Raw genomic sequence first — 12,825 nt, 5'->3', positions numbered from 1 at the left:
CCTTCCTGTAATGTTACAACACTCTCTAAGAAAGCATATTGAACAAACAGCAAACAATAATGGCAGAGTTCAGCATATCAGATGATGCCTAAATACTGGATGCTTAACAGCTAAAAATAAATACACAAATTCAGTGTCATCAGTGATATGCATTGACGTGAATCATGTTACAAAAATGTTCCTGTATGACATTATGTTTACTAGCTCAGTGTAAGGTATTCACTACTCGTGTCCTTTAAGTATTAGACTAGCGGAAACTGGGTGTAGCTGGTGTGTCGTACTTGTAGGCAGGGTTAATTACTAACCAGAATATTATGTTGATGGTAAGCTTTCCTGTAGCAATAAACATGGATGACTGATATTTGAAGCATTTATAATATACTTCTCAAATTATTTTCTTTTTCCCAGAGAAGTTAAAATGGCTCACTATTCCAAATATTTCATTCAGGAGGCAGTGTATTACTTCTACTTAACTGTCCCATCTGTTTTGAATTTGGACTTAGAATTACAACCTTATTGCAGACTGTATCTTGGCAGAGACACAATTAGCAGAAACGTGGAAGACAGTAAACTTCAGCTTAGGAACAATGGCTCAGAATTATTCTGCATTTCTGTGATTACTGAATATTATTTTTGTGGGGTATTTAATTTGTTTTAATGTCTTAATGGAGCAGAGCAATGACTTTGCATGTTCATGTTTTATTCACATAGACAGTGACACTTGTAAGCAGGTTTTGGATTTTATTCTGCAGTTATTTGTTTAGAAATCTGCAGAACAATCATGAAAATTGAGTAGTTAAAGACTGGCACCTATTACTTTGATTTGTTTCTCCAAATATTTTCTTTCACTGTTTGGCATGAGAGTTACAGCACCAGGAGGGAACTTTGCCTTGATAAATTAATTCCAGAAAAGAGGATCTCAGGTAACTTTCAAAAATTATAAAGAAAGTGGGCACATACAAGAAATCTACATATTATTAAAGAAAAATGAACACAGGTATATTGTCAGATGAACAAAAGAGTGACAGAACAAAACAATGTGAGAAAGAAAAGAACAGAGATAGGGGAATTCTATGCTGCACAAAAACAAATATGCTGTCAAATAAATCTTATCAATAAGATCAGTTTTTGAATTTACCGATACAACATAAATGAAACTTAAATGCGTTAATAGTAATTGGATATTCCAAATGTACCTAATCAATTAGCTTTTTTGAATGGTATCCAAAAATTCAGGGGATTCTTTTGACAGGTTTTGTTTTCCTATAAGGCACATTTATGAAATCAGTCTCTGTAATAAAAGATAGTAAAGTACTCATATAACAAACTGTTGCACCTTAAATGTTCACAAACTTAATTCTGTGTTTTACATATTCCAGATAGTCAACTTTTATTAATATATATATATATATATATATATATATATATATATATATATATATACATATACACATATATATCACTTGGACTTTCTTATAAAATATTAAGCATTCTAAATTTGCAAGGCAGTAATGTGTTATACTGAGAAGTGTTTTTTTAATTAAAAAATTCTGAACTGAAATCATAAAATATAGTGCAATTAGGTGAAATTAAATAGAACATTTCCTTAAGGGATTTGGTAATACAATGTTTGCCCCAGCACAACTTAGATACCCAGCATCAAATTGCATCGCCTTGCAGACCTTAATTCTACTGTTATGGTTCTCTCAGGCTCCATTTGCTTGCTGTGTGATTGTGAACATGACACTTAACCAGTAACCCTTGAAAACAGGTGTTTGTAAGTAGGTTTACCCAATTCAAAAAATGAATCATAACTATACTTTAAAACGTTAGAGTTCTGAAGACTGGAAGAATGGTAGATATGACTCTCCTTTGCAAGGCTGGGATCAAGACAGAATTGAAACTAAAAGCCTATTAGGGGATGTCAGTTGTAGGAAAATTATGGAATCATGACTGAAAGAAACAGTTGTGAAATATCTGAAAGTCAGCAGGAAAGTGAGTTCAAGGTAAAAGAATGGATTCACAACAGGAATGTCCATGGATGACAAATGACAGAGTCATTACAGTATTAGATCAGAAAGGTGCTATGAAGCTATCCTTCTCAGAAATTTAAAATGCTTTTCATTTTGCAAAATAAAACAAGTTAATAAATGACTACAAAGTCCTGGTGTGAAGTCTATAGAGGTAATTTTGATAACATTGATTAGGTAACAGGACACTGACGGCCATTGTAAATAGATTTCATATACAATAAAGGACAGAGGTGTGCACTGAATGTACTTGGTTAACCAATACAATCAACAAACAAACAAGCAAATAAATAAAATTAAAGCACAGGAGACAGCGGTCAATCTGTTCAAGTATATTTATAAGTGATATTGTGAGGAATCTAGGAAAGTAGTTTAGTTTAGCTAATGACACAAAGTTTTGAGACAAGCTTGATAAACTATTAGGCAGTGAAATAACAAGAAGAGAATAAACAAGACTGAGGGAAAAAATGAGAAAGCCATGCCACCTTAGGTTCAATTGTAATGTGAAGCAAATCAAATGAGAAGCAAGGTTCCAGGGAAGTACCACACAGCTGGTGGGTAACTGAAACAACAATAGAAACCGAAAAAAGACATATAGGTAGAATCACTTCAGAAGCATAAAATCAGGCATGTAACGTAAGAGAACAGCAAGGAATTCATAGGATGAAGTATCTGCATACGAACCATTAGATATGATGAATGTATATAGACAGCTGATAAATCACTGTCCCTCATAGTGCATGCAGTTTTGGAGAGTGCACTACTGTAAGGACAGAGGCAGGATAAAAAAATCTCAGAAAAGGTAACAAAAATGATGCAGGGTCTCTCTACAGACATTAAAAGTGTTAGACAGAGAGAGAGAGAGAGAGAGACTAGAAAAATGTAATTTGTATGATCTTGAAGTAAGCAAAAAAGTAGAGGATATAACTACATTTCCTACTTTCTTGTTTCAAGAAAGGAGGGAACATAATAGAAACAGACATGCTTTAGAATAAGATGCTACATGCCGAAGTTAGAAAGTGGACATGTCAACAGATAGAAAGCAATATTTCACAGAAGATGTAGTGAGCATTTGGAACACTTTTCCCAAAGATGGGCTGTTTTTTCAGTAGTAAGGAGACTAAATATTGCACAGGGCAAACATGAAATACATATCATATGATGGGTTCAAGATAAGCAGAAATATGTTCATTTAATAATTAATATGGTTTCATGTTGCTAGGAAGTGAAACAAGCAGACAGGGTGGGTGAGGCAGAATTTATTTACTGTCATATTCTTTTCTGCAGTGCAATATACGTGGAGAAAACACAAAGATGTGTACAACATTTCAGTTCATAGTGAAAATGGATATTTCAGTTTCAGAGCATTGTGTTTGTGAGTACAAAGTGTGTCCTGCAAATCCATGAGCAGCAGCCCTATATCCAAATATCTCAGAGGTTAGCACATGACTAGAGTACATATGTTCTTGGACTCATTCTCAGTGAACCTCGCCATACAACAAGCATATAAAACATATATCACTTTGCAGTGAAGAAGGCTACTGTATCTCTTCCAGCACAAACACACACACACACACACACACACACACACACACACACACACACACACACACACACACACACACACACACACACACACACACCTGAAATAATAATCAATATGTATCTTGATACATTATACTTTTACTGAAAAGTCACAAAAATAAATGTTCACTGATTGTAATCCTTCCATATTTTCAAACATAAAATTAAAATGAGTTAGAATATTGCATATGCAGCATTTTCAAATGTGGTTGGGTCTCCCCTAAAAATAATCTAATCTTACACAGTGAGGATGGCTACAACATTTGACAATTGTTGCTGTAGGACAAGAAATTACAGAACCTGCCCTTGCCATGACCCTACCTAGTCTTCCTTTCCTTTATGTACCCTCAAAAGGACCATACTTAGTACCTCATTACATCTTTCTCTCCAATGTGTCTACTATGCATTTGCACAATTTTATACAAACAAAAAATGTTTATTGTTGACCTATTGAACTATATCAATGTAAAATTGTTACTTAGCTTCTTTTTAATGCAACGTAACATTATTCATGTAACTCAACATATATGTGAATTGTTTTGCTATAACTGCTATTATATCAATATTGTTTAAAACTGTACTTGTTTTAAAATGTATTACTGGAGCTTTTCTCCTCGGGTCTTCACTGAAAATGGGCCACAAGCCCAGTTGGACAAACCCGGTTAACAAATGTCAATAAATAAATAAAATGGTATTTGCCAGACTCAAGTTAATCTACACGTAGATGAATTTTCAGAGACACTTATAAAGCATATGTAAAAAGAGATGAGCAGAGACAAGAAGGACATAACAGCAGACCACACTAAATGTTTGATTATGAGCATGATAATGGAGTTGTTGGGAGTGGGAGGTTGATAGGCATGGAACGTTGTCATAATGATTAAGATTTTCCTGTATACACACAATGTACAGGGTTTGACTCTCACATGAGGTAGTTGGTTAAGCCTGAAATGGCCTCACAAGGGCAGTTAGTCTAGTAATTATCTATGAACTACATAGTACTTTGGTTTCTAAAGGTGTGTGATTGGTATAGTGGTTAAGGTACTCACTTTTGAGGCACAAGGTGCAGGGTTTGATCCCCACATGGAGTTATTGGCTATTCTTAGAATGTCCCACATAGACAGTTAGCCTGGTGTTAATCTATCCAGGTGGGAGGTTGGCATAACACTTAAGGTACTTACCTTATAGATACAAGGTGCAGGGTTTGATTTTCACAGGAGATAATTGTCTAGGCTTAAAATAGCCCACAAGGCAGTTATCCTAGTACTCTATGAACCTATAAAATTAATGTTAATGATCTATTAGCACAGGCTATCACATTTTATCTGATATCTTTCATTTGGCTTAGAATAGTTACTAGGCCTACTAAACTTGTATCTACCTCTACTACATTTCAGACTATATGTATGGTATAACTGTGGCTGAATTAAGGCAGTATTTTAGCTGGTCAGGTACTTTCTAATATCTGTCTGTCTAGTCAAACTGAATATGTTTTTTCATTCATTCATTCATTTCTTTAAATGTCATTGGTAATAATTAACATATCAAAATGAGTGTTTCTGCAGAAGAAAATGAGGGTAAACAGTATGACAGAGCAATTCAGAGATGTATAAATACTGCCACTAGAAGCACTAGCTCCAGAGTTAATGACAGAGAGAAAATCTTGGAGGTCCATCAGCTGACTCATGAAATGGTTTATGGGATAACCACAGTATTAACAAACTGTATATGTGGCAGGCAGTACATGACGCTGGTAGTCATGGTTGTGTGCATCATCACTCTTGTCTGCACTGTGTTATCCTTCTGTGGTTTTATTTCATACTTTTATTTATTGTTGACAAGTTAGTCCCATCAGGCTAGCAATCTCTTTTTTAGGGGAGACCAAATATGCAAGTTTTGCCAAAACACTGAGGAACTTCCCCTACTCATTGTTGTGAGTGGAGACAGTTTTACATGAGCACTTCCTGTTTCCCTTCCAAGTGCAGGGGCAGCCTGGAGAAATAGGAAGGTAGATGGAGAGAGAAGGAGATAACGGAGTTGTGAAAAAAATGGAGGACAAAGCCAATACTGAGACCGGAGAATGCATGCAGGATTCTGAGGAGATGATTCAAAGAACTCTGTTTCATGGAGCTGGAGAAGGATGTATAATTACAACCCTCCAGCTGAGAGGGCTGCAGGATGATTTATTTAAAGAAATGGTGATGCAGAGTAAGCCGTAAATGGAGGAGACATTTCCTGGATGGATATAATGGAGAAAATACAAAAGGAGATTCAGAAACAATTCTGAAGAATAGTGGTGAGATGGAAAAGAAAACATATGCAGAAAAAGTAAAAGAAGGCAAAAGGAGAGTAGCAGAAAAGAAACAGAAGAAAATGAAAAATGGAAGTATGTGGTAAGGATTCAAAGTAGAGAAGACAGAGAAATGGACAGATATGAAATGTGGGACTATTTAATAGCTCCTTTGGGTGTAGCAACACTTGAAATAAGAGCATTCATTTATTCTTACCAACAAAGGGACATTTTGTGACATTTATATTTGAGACTGTTTTTTCAATGAAAAAATTTCTTGAAGAATATGGAAAAAAGAAAGATTATTATCCAGGAAATCTTAATTTGATAAAAGTGTTTAACAGAAAAACAAAACATGAAAATCTGTGTACAATTTTGAACGGAGGTGAAAAGAGAGACTTTGAAAGGACATCTGAAGACATTATGTAGAGAAGTGCTGGACATTGCAAAAGTTTATGATAAAAAGGGTTTATGGACTGGCAGATGGGATTGTAATATTGTGTTAAAAATAGAAAGAAAAAATATTTTACATACACAAGCATGATAAATGTGGAGGGAATAGGGGTGTTATAAAATAATGGGGACAACCCAAAACATGTTTTTTTCCTTATGGAAAAGAAGTACATTTGATAAGTAACTATGTTATATTTGTGGGGAAATGAGACATGATGCAAAACATGTGATTTGAAATGTTATAGATGTAACAAAATGGGACATTTAAAGATGGATCGTAAAAATGATAATAAGGCTAAGGAAAAACGGAACAGAAGAAAATAAACAAAGAGAAGAAATTTTGGAGGAAGTCGAAATAAAAGAAAAAGTAGACAAGGAAAAACTAATAAAGATGAAATAGAAGAAGGCTCTAAAATAAGTGATGAAGAAAATAGAAATTGGGAGATTGAAAAAGAAAGAAAAAAGATTTCTATTAGTATGAAGGGTAAAAGACAAACAAAGAAAATGCAAAGGGACAAATACAAAAGAAAAAAGAAAGGAATGAATGAAAACGAATATATGCTGCCAGTGGTTGGGGTGGTATAACGGTTAAGATGTCTGACTACCAGATACAAAGTGTATTGTCTGATTCTCACCTGTGGTATAGAAAGATGCTAGGCATAAATGGCTCCTTAAGGCAGCTATCCTAGTAATTAGCTATAAAAGCATGAATCTAAGCAAAAGAGAAAATGAGAATTTTAAAGTGCTTTCTGCAAATGTGAATAATATTAAGAGTATAAGATTTTGGAGTGGTGTAATACATGTAATGTAGATGTATTTATATTATAAGACACAAGATTTTTAACAAATGAAGAAAGACTGCAAACATCGAAACTATGGGGAGGAAAAATAATCTGGAATTTAGGAAATGTGAGATGTTCTGGCATAGCCATATTCTGTAGAAATACAGTAAAGATATTAGATGTAACTTTAGCAAAAATGGGAAGATTATTCATTGCAGATTTAAAATGGAAAGAACAACTTTTTCAATTATATCTTTATTTGCTTATACTAATTGTAAAGAAAGGGACAGCTTATTTCATCTGATTTTAGACTATGTAGTGATAAATAAAAATATTATAATAATGGGATACTTTAATTGTGATTTAAGAGGCAATTCTACCAACTATATTACTCAAACATAAAGCATCCCTACAACTTAACATAGTAACCCTCCCACCATACCTATTACCCACAGAGCACAATCATAAAGTTTCCCTTATAAACAAACACATACAAAAAACTGAGGAAACTAATAAACTCATGCATATCAAAACTAGCCCTAAGTGGAGACATCCACCCCAACTCTGGCCCTACCGTCTCCAACCCCAATCCTCATAATCAGACTAGAAACCACAACTTCTCCCATATTACAGCCAATAGAAAGCCAAGTGACTTCCTTCTACTAAGCCAAAATATTAGAAGTATATCCAACAAAGTCCATGAACTCCATGCCACCATAGACTTGTACTCCCCAGATATAGTCACCCTGACAGAAACCTGGCTAAATCCTCACATTACCAGTGAGCAAATACTCCCTACAGGTTATGGCATACCAAGAGTAGACCAGCTAAACAAGAAAGGAGGTGGTATAGCTATAATATTTAAACAGCATCTAAACATCCAGATCTTAAAATCATCAGCTCCAGAAATAGGCAATGAAGAAATAATATATACCAACCTCAAAATAAACCAAAACAAAACCATAAACATAATTGGATGCTACTTCCCACCTGGCCAAAACATCCCTCCACTAGAAAACCTCCTCAGCAGGTCTACCCACCATCTCCCCCAAGAAACTATAATTTTAGGTGATTTCAATATTGACTGGCAATCCTGTTATGGCAACCATCCAACCCATCATGTAAACCGTCATGGCTTCACCCAACTAGTCCAGTCGCCAACCAGGATAAATAAAATCTCCAGCAAGCACACTACCCTGGATTGGATACTAGTCAGTAAGAGCTCCCAGTCATATATAACAGGCTGCTTCTCAGATAGCCTCAGTGATCACTTTCCAACATTCCTACTCAAAAAATACCTATACCAAGCTAAACCTGTCATCTACCGTCAAATACGTAAAAAACTAAACTTTAACCCACTCACATTCATTTCATCCCTCAAATAATGTAACTGGCATCCTCTAAAGTACCTCAGTCTTGATGACGCAGTTGAATTTTTTAATACTACCTTCCTGTGCATCCTTAATTTCCATGCCCCCATAACACTTTCCAGAACCAAAGCACAACCCTCCCCATTGCTACAGGAAACCACTAAGTCAGAAATGAAAAACAGGAATAAAGCCTGGGAATTCTGGTGCAAAACCAAAACCCTCTCAACTAGACAGAAATTCCTAGAACTACACAATAGAGTCAAAAAGCTAATAAAACAGGACAAATTCCAATACTACCAGTCTGCCCTAGACTCCTCCCAATACAGCCCCAAACAATTCTGGTCCTCCATAAACTCCACCCTCCACCCAGGTAAAGTCAGTACCCCTCCTCCTAACATCCCTCACTCCTCAGAAAATGTTGCTACCTCATTCAACACACACTTCACACAAACCATACTATCACTAGCTAAACAACACAACCCCCTCCCCTCCAACCCACACCTTCAACTAGTAATCTCCCCACTGCCTTCGCTTTTTCTCCTCTACCTACCTCCAACATAAAAAAAACTCTTAACTAAACTTAAGCCCACCAAATTAGCAGCAGACAACCTCCCAAGTGAATACCTACAAATTGCAGCTGATGCTCTGGCCTACCCAGTATTTATCTTGATTAACCGATCTCTGTCAGAAAGTTACGTTCCCACACTGTGGAAAGTATCACATATAATTCCCCTCCACAAAGGTGGACCCTCCACAGAACTAACCAATTACTGCCCCATAGCTATTCTCTCTCCACTCTCCAAAATACTAGAGAGATGCATACACTCTCAGGTCTCAGACTACCTCCTTACTAACAACCGCCTTTCCAATGCTCAGCATGGTTTCCAACCAAACCATAGCACCACCACTGCCTTACTCTCCTTTACTAACACTATCTTTCAGCATAAAAACAATGGCTATCTCTCCTCTGCTACTTTCCTAGACCTATCTAAAGCATTTGACATGGTCCCACACAAACAACTTATCTCTGTCCTCAATAACCTATCCTTCTCTCAATCAGTCACCAACTGGTTTCAGAGTTACCTGTCTGACCGCCAACAATCCGTTGAATGGCAGAATGACATATCTCCCCAACTACCTGCCTCCATAGGGGTTCCCCAAGGATCTATCCTTGGACCCCTACTCTTCTCTGTTTTCACCAATAATCTAGCCTCAGCCACCAAACATGGCACACTCATACAATATGCAGATAACTCAACCATCATCTGCTCAGCCCAGTCCCTACCCAAACTGCAAAAAGTCACACAGGAAGCCTTTTCCTCTTTTGAAACTTGGTTATCCGATGCCCACTTAATACTCAACCCAAACAAAACTAAACTACTCATCTTCCAACCCATCAAACATACTCAAAACAACTCTCACTTTAACATCACAGCAAAAGACAACACCATTATATACCCAACTGAACACACCAAATTGCTAGGAGTGGAAATAGACAATAAACTAAAATTTGACATTCACATATCCATGACCATAAAAAAAGTCCACAAAAAACTAGGAGCGTTACACAGAAATAAGCAACTTCTCACCAATGCAGCAAAGATTTCAATAGCAAATTCCCACCTTATCTCCACCCTACTTTATGCCTCTCCAATATATGCCAACCTAAGGCAATGCGATCTAAACAAGCTAGAGACCTGCTACAACAAAATCGCCAAATTCACCACAGTGGCATCCTACCGTAGTCACCACTGTCTCACTTGCTGAACTGGGCTGGCTTGAACTCCCTCACCTCCTTCAATGGTATCAACTCTCACTCGCCCACAAACTAGTAAACCATCCACTAAATGTCCCATCCCTCCAGAATCTACTCCAACCCAATCGCACCACCAGACCACTAAGATCCAGCAACAAAAATCTCTTGCACATCACTAAAGCCAATAACTCTGCTGGTGAAGCACTATTCTCTTGTACCATAGCCAAATTATGGAACGCCCTCCCACCCACAATTACCTCCATACCATCATGCACCCACTTTAAAACTTTACTAAAAGTGCACCTAAAAACATGCTGGCTATGCCCTTGAAACTCCCCCTCTAAAATCACCCACCCCATCCAACCGCTACCTTTCTTTCCACTCCACTAACTACCTTGATTATAGCAAGCTCAGATGCTCATAAGCCTAGTACTTATTATACAGCAGGAACTTCTTATTGTAACATTTGTTAATGTCTGTTATGTACTTCACAGATAAAGATTCTAGTTGTCTACTGATGTACTATGTTCTTCATCTGTAATATGTTGTAAGTAATTGCTATGTTATATTGTTAATCGCTATGTAATCCAATGTAACTACTGTCTGTTTATTTTAACTGTGGAGCTTTTCTCTCCGGGCCTCTGCTGAAAATGGACCTACGTCCAGTCGGACACTCCCGGTCAACAAATGTAAATAAATAAATAAATAAATAAAAAGAAAGGAAATGATATAAGAAAAAATGTTAGAAGTTATAAGATGTAGTAAGATAAAACTTTATGTCAAAAATTAATGGACTTACAAACAGGGTGTTGTTAGAACTGAAATAGATTATTTTATAGTATCAGAAGGTTTAGTTATAGGAGAAGGGTAGATAGTTGGAACAGGGTTTTCTGATCATTTTGCAATATGGCTAGAGATAAAGGAAAACAAAGAATATATAAAAATAGGCAAAGGAATAAATAGACAAATGAGAAACCATGGAGTGAAGATGAAAAGACATTAGTAATTCAGTTATGGAAAGATCAATTTACTATGAGAACATTTTATAAAAATTGGTCTGAATGGTGGATGATATTCAAGGAAAATATAAAGAATATTTTTACAGTGGTGATATGATGTGAGAAAAGTAGAAAAATATAAAAACAACACATAATGCACTGAAAAATTTAGAACATGATAGAAAGTACTTTGACATAAAGAATTGTATGATAGAAATAAAAAATATACAAGAATTGTTATTCAAGTAAAGATAGTTTTTACAATGAAAAAGAAAGAAAAGCATTGCATTACCAAAGCAGATTAGTAAAGGAAGATGATAGTATACTGAGAGAAATAAAAAAAAAACAAAAACAGAACTCAGGAAAAGGTTATGAATAGTGTAGTACAATATGTATAAAAAATGTTTAAAGCAACAAAGAAGGTAGTAAAAAATGGGACACAAATAAGTTAACAGAAAAAGAGAATAAGGAGTTGGAAATGAATATTTATTTATATAAGCCAGATAAATTATTAGGACAAGTAAATATAGATTTGGCTGCAGGACCAAATGGAATGGGGTATGAAATGTATTAAAATGCAAGGGAATGGCAAAACAAGTATTTTGTAAAGATTTTGAATGAATGGTAAAATGAAGGATTTATGTATAATGAATTATGTAGTGGAATGCTTAATTTTATTTGGAAGATGGAAGATAGAAGACAATTAAAAAAAACAGAGACTGGTAGCATTGAATTATAATGATTATAATATCTTTATGAAATTTTTGCAAAAGAGATTTGAAACCAAAATAGAAAACATCATGGAGGATAGTATAATTATATAAAGGGGAAGGGTTGTCAAGAATTATTAGTTACAGACATTGTGGATGATTCTATGAATATAAAAAAATGGGCAAAAATCATGATAGGAGACCTTAATAAGGCATTTGATACAATTGGACATGAAATCTTATGGGTAATAAAATCGCTGGCCTGAACCTTCACTATTTTCTGACTTTATGTGTTGCTGAAGAGGTGTTCAATGTAAAGTCTCTTTGCAATTTTAATAAAGACCCGTAACATTTCACACCCTTTATTACATTGAAATTGTGATCCACTACTATGTGTATAAAGTCACCATTCAGAAGCTGGTTGAGATGTTCTGCCAATATTAGCAGGTCTCTAGGACGCATGAAGTACTCATCGTTGTGGATATGAAAGTATGTGTGGCTTTGCAAACAATAGCCACAGTGACATAACAGCAAACAGGGGTACATGGTGAGGGTATCTGATGCCATGCTACAGCATGGGGGGAACCATACGTAGTTTCCATATACCACATAGGAGCCAACACTGTGCAGGCTTTTTATGATGTACTTAGTTTCCCAGAGGTACTGGGAGAGATAAACTGCACCTACATTGCAATAAAGGTCCCACCTGGTGAGCAGGGAAGAAATTATATTAACTACAAGGATTCCCACTCTGTAAACTGACAGATGGACAGTAATGCATAGGCTATAATACATAATGTGTCAGCAAGCTACCCTTGCCATACCCATGACGTATATCAGTAGGTTATGTGA

The sequence above is a fragment of the Protopterus annectens genome, chromosome 6.part0 (assembly GCF_019279795.1).
Source record: "Protopterus annectens isolate FY-2018-M chromosome 6.part0, PAN1.0, whole genome shotgun sequence".
NCBI lineage: Eukaryota > Metazoa > Chordata > Ceratodontiformes > Protopteridae > Protopterus > Protopterus annectens.
Note: the sequence above shows the minus strand (reverse complement) of the source record.